The following is a 17,865-nucleotide window of genomic DNA, read 5'->3' on the forward strand; positions in this document are numbered from 1 at the left end:
TCTTATGTGAGTTTTGTCAGATCGTGTCTTTCAAGGAATTGTTCAGTTTCATCTAGGTTATCAAATTTGTGGACATAGAATATATTGGTAATATTCTATGACTATCCTTTTAATTCCACAGGCTCTGTAGTGATGTCCCTTTGTTCATTTCTGATAATAGTAATTTGTGTGTCTTCACTATTTTTTTCTTAGCTTGGCTAGAAATTTATTGATTTTATTTATCTTTTCAAAGAACCAGGTTTTAGTTTTGTTAATTTTTTTTATTGATTTTGTTTTCAATTTAATGGCATTCAGCACTAATTTTTATTATTTTTTTCTCCTGCTTACTCTAGATTGATTTTACTCTTCTTTTTCTAATTTCCTAAAGTAGATGATTAGAAGATTGATTTTAGGTCTTTCTTCTTTTCCAACATATGCATCAGTAATTCAAATTTCCCTCTAAGCACTACTCTTAGTATTCCACAAATTTTGATATGTTATATTTTAATTTTCAATTAGTTCTAAACATTCCTCAATTTCTTGGGATTTCTTTTGATCCGTGTATTATTTAAATGTGTGTTTTTAGATGTATAAGTATTTAGGTATTTTCCAGCAATCCTTCTCTTATTTATTTCTAGTGCAATTCAATTGTGGCCTGAGAGTAGACATTGTATAATTTCTATTTTGTAAAATTTGTTAAGGTGTGTTTTGTAAACCAGAATGTGTCCTATCTTGATGAGTATTCTATGTGAGCTTGAGAAGAATGTGTATAGTTATGTGAAGTAGTCTATAGATGTCAATTTTATCCAGTTGATTGATGGTTTTGTTGAGTTCAATTATATTCTTATTGATTTTCTCCCTGCTCAGTCTGTTCACTTCTAATAGAGAGACTAACAGGGAATAGAAAAATGAGAGAAAGCTGGCTTCAGACAAATTTGAAATTATCACTGCAAAAGACAAATTATATCTTCTTTGCAAGGAGTAAGTTGTGGTTAGTTAGGGTTTGTTTTTGGTGTTGGATTGGGGGTTTTGGTTGTGATTAAGGTTAACAGAGTTAGCATTAAAATTTCATGTTCAGTGCCAAGGTCCAAAGTCCAGTTCCAAGGTATGAAGAAATAAAGTTAATATTCTCTAAAAGAAAAAAACAAAAGAAATTATTTAACACCCAAAGAAGGGATTTTTGAAAAACAAAATTTTCATATTATAGTACAAAATAAAAGGTATACAGATTTGGAAAGTAGGAAATAAAACTGTTTTTGTCACAAATGACGGGATTATCTATGTGTAAAATCCCAAAGAATGTATAGGAAAAAAAAGAAAAAAACCACTGTGCTAGAACTGATAAATGAGATGGATTTATTTATTTAGCTATCACAAGCAGGGCAATGAACATCCTTATAAATATATCTTGTAAATATATTTATTTTTCCAATTAATTCATTGGTATAAATTCATTTATGCTGACTTAGGTTCACTTGTGATTTTTATATTAAATCACCCTTGCATTTCTGGGATAAGTCCCAACTGATTGTGATATGAGGCTGGATTCAGTTTTAGGATATTTGCATCTATATTCTAAGGGATATTGCACTATAATATTTTTTTGTAATATCTTTACTTTTTATATCAGGGTAATGCTGACCACACAGACTCAGTTAGGAAGTGTCATCTTTTCTTCTATTTTTCAGAAGAGTTTGAAAAGGATTGGTGGCAATTTTTTTGGTGTTTGGTAGAATTCACCAATGAAGTTATTTGGTCCTGGCATTTTCTTAGTTTGGCAGTTTTGGGTTACTGATTCAATCTACTTATTTTTTATAGATTGTTCAGATTTTCTATTCTTTGACAGTTTTTGTATTTCTTGGAATTTGTTCATTTCATCTGGGTTACCTAACTTTTTGGCACACATAGTATTCTTTTTCAATCCTTTCATGTCTGTAAGATCTGCTGTAATGTCAACACTTTAATTGTTGATTTAGTTATTTGGGACTTCATAAAATTTTTAAAAATTGGGGTAAACTACACAATACAAAAGTTATCATTTAAAATCACTTTTAAGTGTAAAATTCAATGGCATTAACTACATTAATAATGTTGCATAACAATCATCACCATCCGTTTCCAGACAATTTGTATCATCCCCAACTGCCACTATCTATCAAACAAGAGCTCCCCACTACTCCCTCCCCCAAGCCCCTGATTGTATACATTTACAGGGTACAATGTGATGTTCTGATATATAAATCAAGCTAATTAACATACCCATCACCTCACCTATCATTTTTTATGGTGAGACATTTGAAATTTACACTGTTATTTTGAAATATGTAATACATTATTACTAACTATAGTCACCTGTTGTGCAATAGACCTCAAACTATTCCTCCTATCTAAAATTTTGTACCTTTTGATCAACTTTCTGTTCCCCTCTTTCCCCATCACTTCCCTCACCCTCTAGGAACCATCATTCTACCATTTACTTCTATGAATTCAACATTTTAATATTCCACATATTATTGAGATCATGCAATATTTGTCTTTTGGTGCCTGGCTCATTTGACTTATGATCATGTCTTTCAGACCTATCCATGTTGTTTCAAATGACAGGATTTCTCTCCCTTTTTAAGGCCAAATAGCATTTTATTGTGTATGTATACATTTTATTTATCCATTTATCTATTGATGGACACAGGTTATTTCCAGATCTTGGCCATTGTGAATAATGCTGCAATGAACATGGGAGGGAAAATATACCTTCAACACATTGGTTTTAGTTCATTTGGATATAATCAAGAAGAAGGATTACTGAGTCATCTGGCAATTCTAGGTTTTTTGAGGAACCTCTATACTATTTTCCATAATGGTTGTACTAATTTACATTCCCACTAGCAATGTATAAGAGTTCCCTTTTCTATAAATCCTCTCCAACACCTGATATATTTCATCTTTTTGATAAAAGCCATTCTAACAGTTGTGAAGTGATATCTCATTGCTGTTTTAATTTGCATTTCCCCAATGATTAGTGGTGCTGAGCATTTTTTCACATAGCTATTGTCCATTTGTGTGTCTTCTTTTGAAAAATGTCTGTTCAGGTCCTTTGCCCATTTTTTAAATCAGGTTGTTTTCTAGCTATTGAGTTGTTTAGTTCCTTATATATTCTGGATATTAACCCATTATCAGATGTATGGTTTGAAAATATTTTCTCTCATTCTGTGGGTTGTCTATTCATTTTGTTTCCATTGCTGTGCAGAAGCTTTTTAGTTTGATGCCATCCCATTTATCTATTTTTTTCTTTTGTTGCCTGTGCTTTTGGGGTCACCCAAAAAAATCACTGGCCAGACCAATGTCATAGAGTTCTTCCCTTATGTTTTCTTCTAGTCGTTTTACAGTTTTAGGTCTTATAAGTCTTTAAAACTTTTTGAGTTGATTTTTGTGTATAGTTTAAGATAAGGGTCTAATTTAATTATTTGTCATGTAGATATCCAGTTTTCCCAGCATCATTTATTGAAGATACTGTCCTTTCCCCATTGTATGTTCTTGGCATCTCTGTCAAAAATCAGTTGGCTATAAATGTGTGGCTTTATTTCTGGGTTTTCTATCTTGTTCCATTGATGTGTTTATTTTTTATGATAGTACCATGCTGTTTTGGTTAAAATTGCTTTATAATATGTTTTAAATCAGGGAGTGTAATATTTCTTTTTTCTCAAGATTGTTTTAGCTGTATTGGGTCTTTTGTGGTTGCATACAAATTTAAGAATTTTTTCCATTTGTGGAGAAATTGGGATTTTTATACAGATTGCATTAAATCTGTAGATTGCTTTGGGTACTATAAACAGCTTCACAATATTAATTCCTCCAATCAATGAACATGGGATATTGTTCCATTTATTTGTTTTCTTCATTTCCTTTATCAGTGTGTTATAGTTATCAGAATAACAAGTTTTTCCCCTCCTTAAATTACACCTCAGTATTCAATATTTTTGTTGCTATTGTATTAATAAATGGGATATTCTTAAATTCCTTCTTAGACAGTTCATTATTGGTATATAGACACACTACTGATTTTTCTAAGTTGATTTTGTATCCTGCAACTTTGCTGTTTTTGTTTATTAGTTTTCACAGTATTTTTTGGCAGGGACTTTAGGGTTTTCTATATATAAGGTCATATCACCAGCAATGAGACAATTTCACCTATCCTTCCTTCCTATTAAGAGGCCTTTTGTTTCTTTCTCTTGTCTAATTGCTCTGGCTAGGACTTGCAGTACTATGTTTGAAAGAATTGGTGAGAATGGGCATCCTTGTCCCTGATCTTAGAGGAAAAGCTGTCAACTTTTTACTGTTCAGAGTGATCTTAGCTACAGGTTTGTCATATGGGTTTTATTGTTTTGAGATACATTCCCTCTGTACCTAATCCACTGAGTTTTTATGATGAGACCGTGTTGAATTTTGTCAAATACTTCTACTTTATCTATTGAGATGATCATGATTTTTATTCTTCATTTTGTCATGAGTTGTCTCATATTGATTTGTGTATGTTGAACCATCCTTGCATCCCACGGATAAATCTTACTTGATCACAGAGAATGATTCTTGAATATGTTCTTGAATTTATTTGCTAATATTTTGTGGATGATTTTTACACCTATATTCATCAGGGATATTAGCCTGTAATTTGCTTTTCTTGTAGTGTCCTTTTTGGCTTTGGTAGCAGGGTAACATTAGCCTTGTAAAATGATTTTGGAAGTACTCCTCCTACTTCAATTTTTTTGGAAGAGTTTGAGAGGAATTAACATTAATTCTTCTTTAAATATTTGCTAGAATTTAGTAGTCAAGCTGTCTGATCCTGTTCTTTTTTTTGGTAGGAAACTTTTTACTACGGATTCAATCTCCTTACTCAATATTGGTCTATTCAGATATTCTGTGTCTTAATGACTTAGCCTTTTTAAAATGATTTTTACAAATATTATTTATTTTAATAAAGCTGGAACAATGTCTATTTAAAACCTATATCCAAGGCCAAAAGGTGAAAACATAATAAAATTTGAAAAGAGCAGTGTTCTGTTATATACACTTCTGCATGAATAACTACTAATTGTTAATGAAAATTAGAACTTTTCTGAGATCTTCTTATAAGATTTTTTAAAAAATTTAAAATGCTTTCTCTTCATTCATCTTGACTGCAACTTGCTATTCTTCTTCTTTTGTCCAGACTCTCAAATTTTAAACATAGCTTAACATTAAGGAAAGTTCATTTTTTTCCCACAGTTCAGATCTTTCAAAAACTTCCATCTCCCACTGAAAGTCATAGTCCAGGAGTGAAGCAATCACATGCTAGAACTTCAGGGCCAATTGGAAAGTCATTATGAACCACTTGCATTGGTTAATCTTATTTATCACCACATATAGTCCTGGAAAAGGTGGCCTCTATGTGCATACATGTAATTTTTAAACAGCAGTGGGCAATATGAAAGGGCCTGAAGCTCGATAACAAAAAATCAGCACAATGAAAACAAACAATAATAACTCACTAGAATTCCATAAAGTTGAAAGAGATTGGGTGCCAGTTTTCAATTCTGTTTTGAACACCACATTACAAAAGAACTATTTTTAAAAATAAAAAAAGATTGAGGGAAAAGAAAAAAAAGTAAAAAGAATATCTAAACTGTTGAATGACCCCTCCCCCCATTTATTCCTGATAAACTTCAATCAGATCTTCTTATTCAATTCCTAGTTCTTCTGGATTATGATTATCAGCAATTCTTTGATCTTCAAAGAAAAACCTGAGTGAATTCATTGAACACCCTGTCTTTCACAGTATGATTCTTTGAATTTCTTTAGATGTATTGTCATTTTCACTTTGAAGTGAGTCTCACTGCTGTTCTGTCCAATGACTTTGAGTTTAATGTAGTCTTCCTTCTTTCTTATACCCTAAGTCCTCACTTGAAGATTTTGTTTCCTGGTCAGAAATGGTGACAATGGCTTCATCTGGGGGTCTCTGCAGAGCAGTGGCCTTGGGTAGGCAGAACCTCACTCCAGGGTTTAAAATCTGTCTCCTCCAATACATTCTTAGTAGGGTGGGTTATGTAGGAGTTTATCCATTTCTTCTAGGTTATCCAATGTTTTGGTCTATAATTGTTCATAGCAGTTTCTTATGATCATTTGTATTTTGGCGGTATCAGGTGTAGTGTCCCTTTTTCATTTCTGATCTTATTTGAGTACTTTCATTTCCTAGTTAGGCTAGGTAAGGATTTATTGATTTTTATCTTTAAAAAAAACCCAACTGAATTATGTTAATTTTTTTCTATTGCTTTTTTAGTCTTTATTTCATTTATTTCTGCTCCGACCTTCATTATTTCCTTCCTCCTGCCACCTTTGGGTTTATTTTGTTCTTCTTTTTCTAGTTCCATTAGGTGTAACATTGGATCATTTGTTGTGATCCTCTTTATTTTTTACATAGGGATTTACTACAATAAATTTCCATCTTAGAGCTGTTTTTACTGTGTCTCATAAGTTTTGACATGTTTTGTTTCCATCTTCATTTTTTTAACTGTTTTTGATTTCTTCTGTGACCCACTGGTTGTTTAGGAGCATATTGTTTAATTTCCACATATTTGTGTCTTTTCCAAGATTTCTTTCTCTTGATTTCTAGTTTCATGCCATTGTGATATGAAAAGGTACTTGTTATGATCTCAATCCTCTTAAATATGTTAATATTTGTTTTGTGGCCTAACATATAAATAATCTATCCTTTAGAATGTTTCATGTACACTTAAGAAAAATGCATATTCTGCTGCTTTTGGGTGGAATGTTCTGTATATGTCTGTTAGGTCCATTTGGTCTAAAGCTTAATTCAAATCTAATGTTTCTTTCACTGATTTTCTGTGTAAATTATCTGTCCCTTGTTGAAAGTGGGATATTGAGGTCCCCTACTTGTATACTGCTGCAGTCCATTTCTTTCTTCAGATCATTTAATAATTACTTCATGTCTTTAGATGTGTTGATATTGTTGCATGCATATATATTGACGTAACAGTATTCTTGATTCAACCCCTTATCCTTATATAATGACTTTGTCTCTTTTTATAGTAATAACTTAGTCTATTTTGTCTTATATGTAATTATAGCTCCTCCTCCTCCTCTCTTTTCAATCAGTACATCATTGCAAAGTTAATCCTCATATAATAGTAGGTTAAACTAATAATTGCTCTCTAAAATCCCTTACAATTCTAAAATTGTTCAAGCATATGGACACATTTACGATGAAGTGTTTCTGGTGAAGACTGTTTTCAGCTGCAATGCTTGTTTATAGGCAGTATCTGTTATGATTAGTTAAATATTTGAAGATTACCTTTGGATATTTTAAAACACAGTACTGGGCTTTGCTGATTATAAAACAAACTAGCAACTTTTGACCTATAGGGGGTTAGGCTAGAAGATACAACCCTGAGGGTACAGGAAAGAGAGTCAACAATTACACAGCTAGGTAAATTTAGCCCCTTCACCCGTTGCAATAAAATCCAACCACCCAACCAACTGTGATGGTTTTCCTACTGTTTAAGGTCAGTGGTGTCAAAGACAGACCCTCCTGTACAGTGTGTAATGGTTCAACATCATTTCCACAAAGTCCCCTTCCCACATAAAGGAATTCTGGTACTTTGCTAAGAAGTAAAATTTTCCTATGTCAATTAGAGCAATTAAGATCCTGTTAGTTGAAGACCTCTGAGATGATTTAATGAAATAGAATTCAATGGAAAAAGAGTGGCCTGGATGTTTGGGGCAACCTGAATTCATGAAGATTCATTTAAATTTATGTAACATTTTCTAATTTAGAAATCACTTTTATATCATTTAATTTTGCTAATAAAAATATCACCTTTACCCTAAATGTAGGGCAAGGGCAATGCCCCTTGGTACAGAAGGTGAGGGAGCCATCAAAGCTTTGTGTTTTTCCACAGTAGGGTTTGGCAAAGCAGTAACTCTGAAGGAAGGAGAACATAGATGGAGTCTACCTGTTGTGAGATGCATGGAATAGAAGTTCCTGAAGCTTGGTGGGCTGAAGAAAAGGGCAGCACTATTTCAGGAATACATGTAGATAAAAGAGGTTGGGGTCTGTTGGTCTTGAGGAGAGTTGGGGATGGACTAGAAAATAGGAGTCAGTGGAACAGTATGAGGGGAAAAGAACATGGATGATTTACATACTGTGTGGGCAACCATCAACGGACCCTAAGAAGAAGATTATAGTTGTTAAAAGGTTAGCTGTTTAAAAAAAGAAACCTTAACAAGTAACAATCTTGAGTTGCACAGTGGCTTAAGTCATACAACACACTAAATTCCTGGTGGAACAAATGTAGCAACTTATGTGAGGGTGCTCATTGCAAATGGGGTTATCGTTTGAGGGATGACAGAGCAGGCTTAGGTATTTAGGGCCTCTGCAGACTGGCACCAGCATCATGTAAGGGTTCCATGGTCCACTTGCTGTCACTATGTCCGAGGCTAACTAGAAAGGTCTAACATCCAAACAAGGCCACATTTCTTGAGCTCGGCATCCAGGGACAAACTGCTAGCTGATATTCTCTTCTTTCTCTTCCTCTGCCTCCCCCTGCCTTTTTTTTTTTTTTTTTTAACTTTTGGGAGGTTTCATCTTTGAATGTAGTTCTTGTATATCACAATTACAGAAGGGGCCCAACTTCAACAAATTGACCAGTTCCATTTTTGGGAGATTCATACAAAAAAACTACATAAAGTATCATTTCAACCACCCTACAGAAAAGTTTGTCTATTAAATCATAACTCTAAATCTCATCTCTATTAATACTCTTATTAAAAACTTCCTCATCACCACTTGCCAGGGAGATCAGAGGGAACCAAATTTAAGAAACCTCCAACACTTGTAAGAGACTGAAAAGCAAACATACAGACCTTTCACCCCTGCCCCTGCAAATTTAGCCCCTATCACACAGAGACATGGAGGATGCCTTGGGAAGGGGATAGTTAGAAGGTGGAAGTAAACAAGTCTTCCAAGACCACTGTCTTTGGGAGAGAAGCACTTGGCTGCCACACTGCATGTTGTGGCAACCCACAGAGTTCCTAACAACAAACACTGGGACCTAGAATAGAACCCTGTGGTTATAGTGCTCATCGTTCACTAAGTGCCCTCATAGGTCTGCTAACAGAACACTGGAGGCCAGGTCCCCAAGTAGGCAGAGAAATGGCAGATCCCCAGGCATGATTGGGTGTTATCATGGAGGAGCCACCAGCAGAGCAACTGTCAGAGCTTTTTGGACAGCATTAGCAATCAGGGAAACAAATGCTATTCTGTATTCGGAACGAGCATAAAGCTCATGGAAACAGAGAAGTCCTACTCAATTCTGTCCTTCAACTGAAAAAAGAGAACTTGCTAAAAAATAAACTCAGTTTTCTGGAGTCCATGAAGAAATATGAGGCCAATGCCTGGCTGATGGAGCAGAAAGTCTTTTATAAGCAATGCCAACTGAAGCTCCAAAAGTCAGAGCTGGCACATGCCTAGTTGCTAGGCAACAAGGAGCTGGTCAAACAGCTCACCTCCAAGCATGTGCTCTCCAGCTACAATGCTACCCTGGTGGATGAGAGCGAGGCACCAGTAAAGGCAATAGTCAAGAACAGGAGAGAGTGGGAGAACAAGATGCCCTTTTTGACTTAGTCTGGAAAAAAACAGTCTCTGCCCAGCTCTTAAGAGTGGCCTGCTTAAAAAGGTGGAGGTCCAGGCAGCTTCCAGGATGACCCCAAGGAACAGGCAGTGAGGGCAACTGTGAGAACCAGGTCCCCCTCAAGAAGGCAGAGCAAACTAGCTCTGGTTTTATCTTTAGGGTCTCTGGGTGGTCTAGAACAGGGAGCACAACAGAGAAATCTTTTTGTGGACAACAACCTACCACCATGGGAGGGGGAAGGGGTCATGAGGGACTTCTCCACCTGGCACAGAGGCATTCTGCAGAGTGATCTCCAAGAGCCAGCTATTGGCAGGAAATCAAAAGGCAAGCTTTTTAAAGACTAGTCTATGGAGATAGAAACATGGAGCATCCCAAAAAGGCCAAGACCCAGAAACAACCTCCACAGCCTGGAATATGTACAATTGGATCCAACACTGCTGACTCAGATCCAAGCCATCCTAGGCAAGGGTTTCTCATGAATAAAAGAGCTAATATTTGGTGGAGAGAATCAGAAGTCTCCTGGTGCCCATACATTTTCTCCTTCAAGATTTCTTTTCCTGCCGGGTGCAGTGGCTCACACCTGTAATCCTAGCACTCTGGGAGGCCGAGGCGGGTGGATCGCTCAAGGTCAGGAGTTCGAGACCAGCCTAAGCAAGAGTGAGACCCCGTCTCTACTAAAAAAATAGAAAGAAATTATCTGGCCAACTAAAATATATATAGAAAAAATTAGCCGGGCATGGTGGCACATGCCTGTAGTCCCAGCTACCCGGGAGGCTGAGGCAGTAGGATTGCTTAAGCCCAGGAGTTTGAGGTTGCTGTGAGCTAGGCTGACGCCACGGCACTCACTCTAGCCCGGGCAACAAAGCGAGACTCTGTCTCAAAAAAAAAAAAAAAAAAAGATTTCTTTTCCAAGAGCCCCTTGAAAAAAGAAGTGAGGGAGCACTGCATACCCCAGTAATGAGAACACATGGTTCAGGAAGAGGCCAAAATAGCTCTCCAAGACATCAGAAAGCAAATGGGAAGCAATTCCATCACCACATAGAAACATTTTTTTCTAGGGCTCTTCTCCCCATTTCACCTATTTATCATTCTGCAACTACTGAATACTTACCAATGAAAAAAAACTTACCCCTAACTGCTCCTGAACTCAGGCAGAAAATGCTTTCTTCTATAAAGCATGGCAATCAAGGCAGGATTTAACAGTAAGGAGGTGGACCCTGGTCACAGTCAGCCCTGCATCCCTTCAAATGAAGACATAGAGACAAGCAGTGAGAATGGGCAGCAAAGTCAGGACCAGTGGAGCTGGGACCAGGGCATCTGGAACTTCGCATGCCAGGCTTCATCTCTGTGCCAAACAATAGTTTTCAAGAAGAAATATCTAGGAGAAACATGACTCTGGGGAACCTTTTGGCAGTATTGCTCTTACTATAAAATAAAAAGACAATAATTTGGGGAACTTTAGTAAATTTGTTTCTTCAGTGGCTTGGGGAGGTAACTGGAATAGGAATGGGGACTTGGTTCTAATTTCTGACCTTTTTTCAATAAGAACAGTCCAACAAATGAAAGCTAGTCGACTGGAGTGCTGCCCTCTCCCTCCCCCATGGTCAAGCCCTCTGGGGAGCCTCCTCACAATGAAGCCAAGACAATGCCCACTGAAGGGAGCTGAAGTCCAGCTGGCACACTGCTGTGGAATGAGCACTGTGGGAGTCAGAGGCTCTCTGGTTTCTAGCTTAGTTATATAAATGCAATGGCCAGAGTGATCTTGGGCAAAGCACTCCACAGCTTGGGACCTAAATTTAATCTGTAAACTAAGGGTTGGACAAGATGATCTTTTAGACCAGTTTTACCCTGAAACTTCCAGTCCAATTACTTTAGCTTGTTGTCAAAATCGGATATTGGATGGCTGCCCTTTAGCCCCTCCAATGGTCAGTCAACATTCACTTTTTCCCTGAAGCCACATAAGGCAGTTAAAATATTCTCATCTTTCATTGGGTGATCATGAGATAAATATATATGCTAAAGTGGCAATTTTACATTAAAAATGAATACACTACTGGTAGGGCTCTCTTTATTATTTCTGTAATTTCCTAAATACTTAAGGTTCATGATGACTGCAAAAGCAACTTAGAAGTTGGAATTCATGTTATAAAGCTCATGGCTAAATAACTGTAGGTTTACTGTGTCCCACGTGAAACCAGGTGACTGGAGTGAAGCCTACCTGCAGGCAGAGATCCTTCTGTCCCACTGGCCACGGCTGCTTCCACTTCATGTGAATTCAGTGGTTTTTTGTGTGTGTTCACTTTATTAATTTCCTCTATGGGACAGTTATGTGGAAGCAATTTAAAGCACCCAGATGGTTGTGATGAGAAACAAAAAGCCACCCTTAAATGAATAATGGGATTCCAAGTGTGACTTGGGAGTGGTGGTGGGAGTAGAGACTAGGGCAGGTAGAGAGGAGTGGGATGGAAACAAAGAGATCGTCATAAATTATTTAGGAAAACTTGATAGATTTACTCACCACCTTCTTAGAGATATATAGACAACAAGCTGTTTTTCCTTTTATCGCTTTTCTGAAACCAGCTACACTCCTAAAAACAATGTGAAATTGTGTTGTCCTTGCACAGCAGGAGGAAGGTGTGAGGAGTGGCTGGATGCCAGAAAAGCTCCACTTCAGATCACTTTTCACATGCAGGAACCATTCTTATAGTATTTATTGGTAGCTTCTGTAGAAATCTGGAAGTCTGGTTGACAAATCAGGCCCTTTGGCTTTTCAATCATAATTTCATCCATGCATTCACAAATCCGTATGTACTGGGCACTCAGGTAAAGAAAATGGACACATTCCTACTCTCATGGAGCTTACAATTTAAGGAGTGAATTAGATAATTAATGAAGTAAACATAAAAATACAGATTGTGATAAGGCACTATGGAGTTATGATAAACATTTTGGGGAACATAATTTAAATTTGAAAAATCTCAGTCCTATTCATATGTATTGAAGGTGAATGGCATTTTTGCTGGGTTTAAGCGCTGGATGCAAACATATTGAGGGCAACTTTTTAAAAGCATTGTTAGGTAATGGGCCAATTTCCATCTGCAGGGTCCAAGTGTATATGTACCATCCAGTTGTGGCAAGACGGGATCCTCCTGTTCAATCTCATCTTGAAGCAACTGGAGGTTTTTTTCCTGCCACAGGTGACTAAATCTGGGGCACAGGTACATTCTCATTTGTGTCACGGAACAGATTAGATTTCCCTACTGTGTCCTTTTGGACCTACTGAGAAGTAAGCCAAACCCAGCAGTGTCAGGCATAGTGATAGGACCTTCAGGGGGATTACTTATGATTTTGTAGTTAATATACACATTTGAAAAGTTTCAAAATGTTTTCACTTGGCCAGTTTATCTTTATGATGACAACAGTAAGTATATGTATACCCTTCTTAAAAGCTACAGAGAGTGGAGATTGGGGTAAGGGTAGTTCTGCCAGTGGTATGCAAAGGGTCAGTAGGGAGGAGGATGGGAGTTTCTGAGACACTCTGGACACTGTATGGCTCCACAAAGCCCCTGCCCTCATGGAGGTGGGAATCTGTCCAGTGCAGCAGCTAAAAGCAAGCAAACCAATAAATGAACTGCTCATTCTCATTTTTCTTTTCTTTATTTTTATTTTTTTTTATTTCAGCTCATCATGGGGTTACATAAGTTCAGGTTATATACATTGGCCATGTCCCGCCCATCCCCCTGAGTCAGAGCCTCAAGCGTGTCCATTCTCCAGACAGTGTGCCTGGCACTCACCATGTAGTCATACCTCCATCCCCTCCCCCACCTCCCCACCTCCCTGAGTCAGCACCTTCAAGCATGACCATTCCCCAGATGGTGCGCAATGCACTCATCATGTAGGCATACACCCATCCCCTCCCCCCACCCTATGCCTCAGTCTGATATCCAGTTGGTACCCTTCCCCGATGTGCATTTAGGTGATGATCAGGGAAACCACTTTTCTGGTGAGTACATGTGATGCCTGTTTTTCCATTCTTTGGATACATCACTTAATATAACGAGTTCCAATTCTCTCCAGGAGAACCAAAGAGATGTCGTATCATTGTTATTTCTTATAGCTGAGTAATACTCCATGGTATACATATACCACAGTTTACTAATCCATTCGTGGATCGATGGGCATTTGGGTTGTTTCCACATCTTTGCGATTGTGAATTGTGCTGCTATAAACATTCAGGTACAGGTGTCTTTGTTATAGAATGACTTTTGTTCTTCTGGGTAGATGCCCAATAATGGGATTGCTGGATCGAATGGTAGGTCTACTTGAATCTGTTTAAGGTATCTCCATAATGCTTTCCACAGGGGTTGCACTAGTTTGCAGTCCCACCAGCAGTGTATGAGTGTTCCTGTCTCTCCGCATCCATGCCAACATGTGTTGTTTTGGGACTTTTTGATCAAGGCCATTCTCACTGGAGTTAAGTGATATCTCATTGTGGTTTTGATTTGCATTTCCCTGATGATTAGGGATATTGAGCATTTTTTCATATGTTTGTTAGCCATTCTTATATCTTCTTTTGAAAAATTTCTATTCATGTCCTTTGCCCACTTTTTGATAGGGTTGTTTGATTTTTTCTTGCTGATTTCCTGAGTTCTAAATAGATTCTTATTATCAGTCTTTTATCTGATGTGTAGTATGCGAAAATTTTTTCCCATTCTGTAGGCTGTCTGTTTATTTTCATGACTGTTTCTTTGGGTGTGCAGAAGCTTTTTAATTTAATCAGGTCCCATTCGTTTATTTTTGTTGTTGCTGTGATTGCCTTAGGGGTTTTCTTCACAAATTCTTTGCCTAGACCAATGTCTATAAGAGTCTTTCCTACATTTTCTTCTAGAATTCTAATAGTTTCCCACCTAAGGTTTAAGTCTGTTAGCCACCATGATTTGATTTTTGTGAGAGGTGAAAGCTGTGGGTCCTGTTTGAGTCTTCTACACGTGGCTATCCAGTTTTCCCAGCACCATTTATTAAATAAGGAATCTTTTCCCCAGAGTATGTTTTTGTCTGCTTTGTCAAAGATTAGATGGCTATATGAGGATGGTTTTATATTTGGATTTTCTGTTGTGTTCCACTGGTCTGTGTCCCTGCACTTGTGCCAATACCAAGCAGTTTTAATAATCACAGCTTTGTAGTATAGTTTGAAGTCTGGTAAATTAATACCTCCCATTTTGTTTTTGTTGCTTAAAATTGCTTTTGCTAAACGGGGTCTTCTCTGGTTCCACACAAAGTGTAGAATTATTCTTTCTATATCTGTGAAAAATGATGTTGGTAATTTAATAGGGATTGCATTGAATCTGTAAATAATGGGCAGTATAGTCATTTTAACAATGTTGATTCTTCCGATCCACGAGCATGGTATGGTTTTCCACCTATTTACATGTTCTGCGATTTCCTTCCTCAGTGTTTCGTAGTTCTCCCTATAGAGGTCCTTTACCTCTTTAGTCAAATATATTCCTAGGTATTTTATTTTCTTCGTTGCTATTTTGAAGGGTATTGAGTCCTTAATTTGGTTCTCCGTTTGACTGTTATGGGCATATATGAATGCCTCTGATTTGTGTGTATTGATTTTGTATCCTGAGACTTTACTGAATTCATTGATCAATTCCAGGAGTCTCTTCATTGAATATTTGGGGTTTTCTAGATATAACATCATATCATCAGCAAAGAGTGAGAGTTTGATCTCTTCTTTCCCTATTTGGACTCCCTTGATTCTGCTCTCTTGCCTGATAGCTCTTGCAAGGATTTCCAATACTATGTTGAAAAGTAAGGGGGACAGTGGGCAGCCTTGTCTGGTTCCAGTTCGAAGTGGGAATGCTTTCAATTCTTCCTCATTCAGTATGATGCTGGCTGTGGGTTTGTCATATATGGCTTGTATCATTTTTAGATAGGCCCTGTCTATGCCTATTTTGTTAAGTGTTCTTATCATAAAAGGGTGTTGAATTTTGTCAAATGCTTTTTCTGCATCTATTGAGAGGATCATATGATCTTTATTTTTGCTTCTATTTATGTGGTAAATTACATTTATAGTTTTGTGTATGTTAAACCATCCCTGCTTCTCTGGGATGAAGCCCACTTGGTCGTGATGGATTATTTTTTTGATAAGCACTTGGATTTGATTTGCTAGGATTTTATTGAGAATTTTTGCATCTATATTCATAAGGGATATTGGTCTGTAGTTTTCTTTTTTTGTTGCACCCTTTCCTGGTTTTGGTATTAAAATTATGTTGGCTTGGTAAAATGTGTTGGGAAGAATACCATCCTTCTCAATATTGGAGAATAATTTATGTAGAATGGGCACCAGTTCTTCTTTGTAGGTATGGTAAAATTCAGGTGTGAACCCATCTGGTCCAGGGTTTTTCTTTTTGAGAAGGTTTTTTATTGCTATTTTGATTTCAGATCTAGATATTCGTCTATTCAGGAATTCTATTTCTTCCTGGTTGAGCCTGGGAAGGCTGTATGTTTCTAAAAATTTGTCCATTTCCTCCTCATTTTCCAATTTGTGTGCATAAAGATTTTTGTAAAATTCATAGATGATGTCATGTATCTCTGTGGCATTGGTCGTGATTTCTCCTTTCATGTTCCTGATGGAGGTAATTAGAGTTTTTTCTTTTTTGCTCTTGGTTAGCCTAGCCAGAGGTGTGTGAATCTTGTTTATGTTTTCAAAGAACCAACTTTTTGATTTATTAATCTCCCTTATGGTTTGTTTGTTGTCCTTTTCATTCAGTTCTGATTTGATCTTAATAATTTCTCTCCTTCTGCTGGGTTTGGGGTTGGTCTGTTCTTTCTTCTCCAGCTCTTTGAGTCTATTCATTAGATTGTCTATTTGTAAGTTTTCTGTCTTTTTGATATAGGCATTTATGGAAATAAATTTTCCTCTCAGGACTGCTTTAGCTGTGTCCCACAGATTTTGATAAGTTGTGTCTCCATTGTCCTTTAATTCAAAGAATCTTTTGATTTCTGTCTTGATTTCTTCATTTATAAAATAATCATTCAGGACAAGGTTGTTTAGCTTCCATGACGTTGAGTAGGAATGAGAGTTTCTGTTAGGGTTCATTATTACTTTTATTCCGCTGTGATCTGAGAAGATGCATGGTATAATTTCTATTTTTTTTTAATTTTTTAAGACATGCTTTATGTCCTAGGATATGGCCAATCTTGGAGAATGTCCCATGGGCTGACGAGAAGAAAGTAGATTCAGTGGATTTTGGGTAGAATGTCCTGTAGATGTCAGTGAGGCCCATTTGTTCTAGCATTCTATTTAAGTCCTTTGTTTCTTTCTTTATTTTTTGTTTGGAGGATCTGTCCTGTACTGTCAGCGGTGTGTTAAAGTCACCGACTATCAAAGTGCTGTTATCTACCATTTTGATCAAATCAAGTGGGGTTTACTTTATGAATCTGGGTGCACCTAAGTTGGATGCATATATATTAAGTATAGTTATGTCTTCTTGTTGAATTGTACCCTTCACCAGTATATAGTAACCATCTTTGTCTTTCATTACTTTTATTGATTTAAAAACTAAGTTATCGGAGATTAAAACCACCACGCCAGCTTTCTTTTGGCTTCCATTTGCTTGAAATATCGATTTCCACCCTTTTATTTTCAGTCTAAATGCATCTTTGCAGGTTAGATTAGTTTCCTGAAGACAGCAGATACTTGGCTTGTATTTTTTTAACCATTGGGCCAGCCTATGTCTTTTGAGTGGCAAATTCAATCCATTCACATTTAATGAGAGAATTGAAAAGTGAGACTGATTTCTGTTCCTCATGTTGGCTTGAATTTCATTATTCTGTTTTCTCACTTGAGCCATTGTGATAACTGGGGTTTTTTTCTTCTCATGAGTAGTTTTATATTCGTGGGTCTTTCTTTTGCTGGTCCGTGTGTAGCCCTGTTTTGAGTACTTCTTGGAGAGCTGGTCTTGTCTTGGTGAATTCTCTGAGTTTTTGTTTATCTGAGAATGTCTTAATTTCACCTTCATATATAAAGCTGAGCTTAGCTGGGTATAAGAGTCTAGGCTGGGCATTATTTTGTTTCGGAAGAGTGAGAATGGGGCCCCAGTCTCTTCTTGCTTGTAAGGTTACAGCTGAGAAATCTGGCGTAATTCAGATCGATTTTCCTTTGTATGTAACTTGTTTCTTCCTCCTTACAGCTTGT

The 17,865-nt window shown here is 37.0% G+C and overlaps 1 pseudogene; it reads right to left on the bottom strand.

Annotated features, from left to right (window-relative positions):
- Positions 1 to 5,662: 5,662 nt before the first annotated feature.
- Positions 5,663 to 6,040, bottom strand: LOC123644376 (annotated as a pseudogene).
- Positions 6,041 to 17,865: the final 11,825 nt, after the last annotated feature.

Source organism: Lemur catta, chromosome 9, assembly GCF_020740605.2.
Source record: "Lemur catta isolate mLemCat1 chromosome 9, mLemCat1.pri, whole genome shotgun sequence".
Taxonomy (NCBI): domain Eukaryota; kingdom Metazoa; phylum Chordata; class Mammalia; order Primates; family Lemuridae; genus Lemur; species Lemur catta.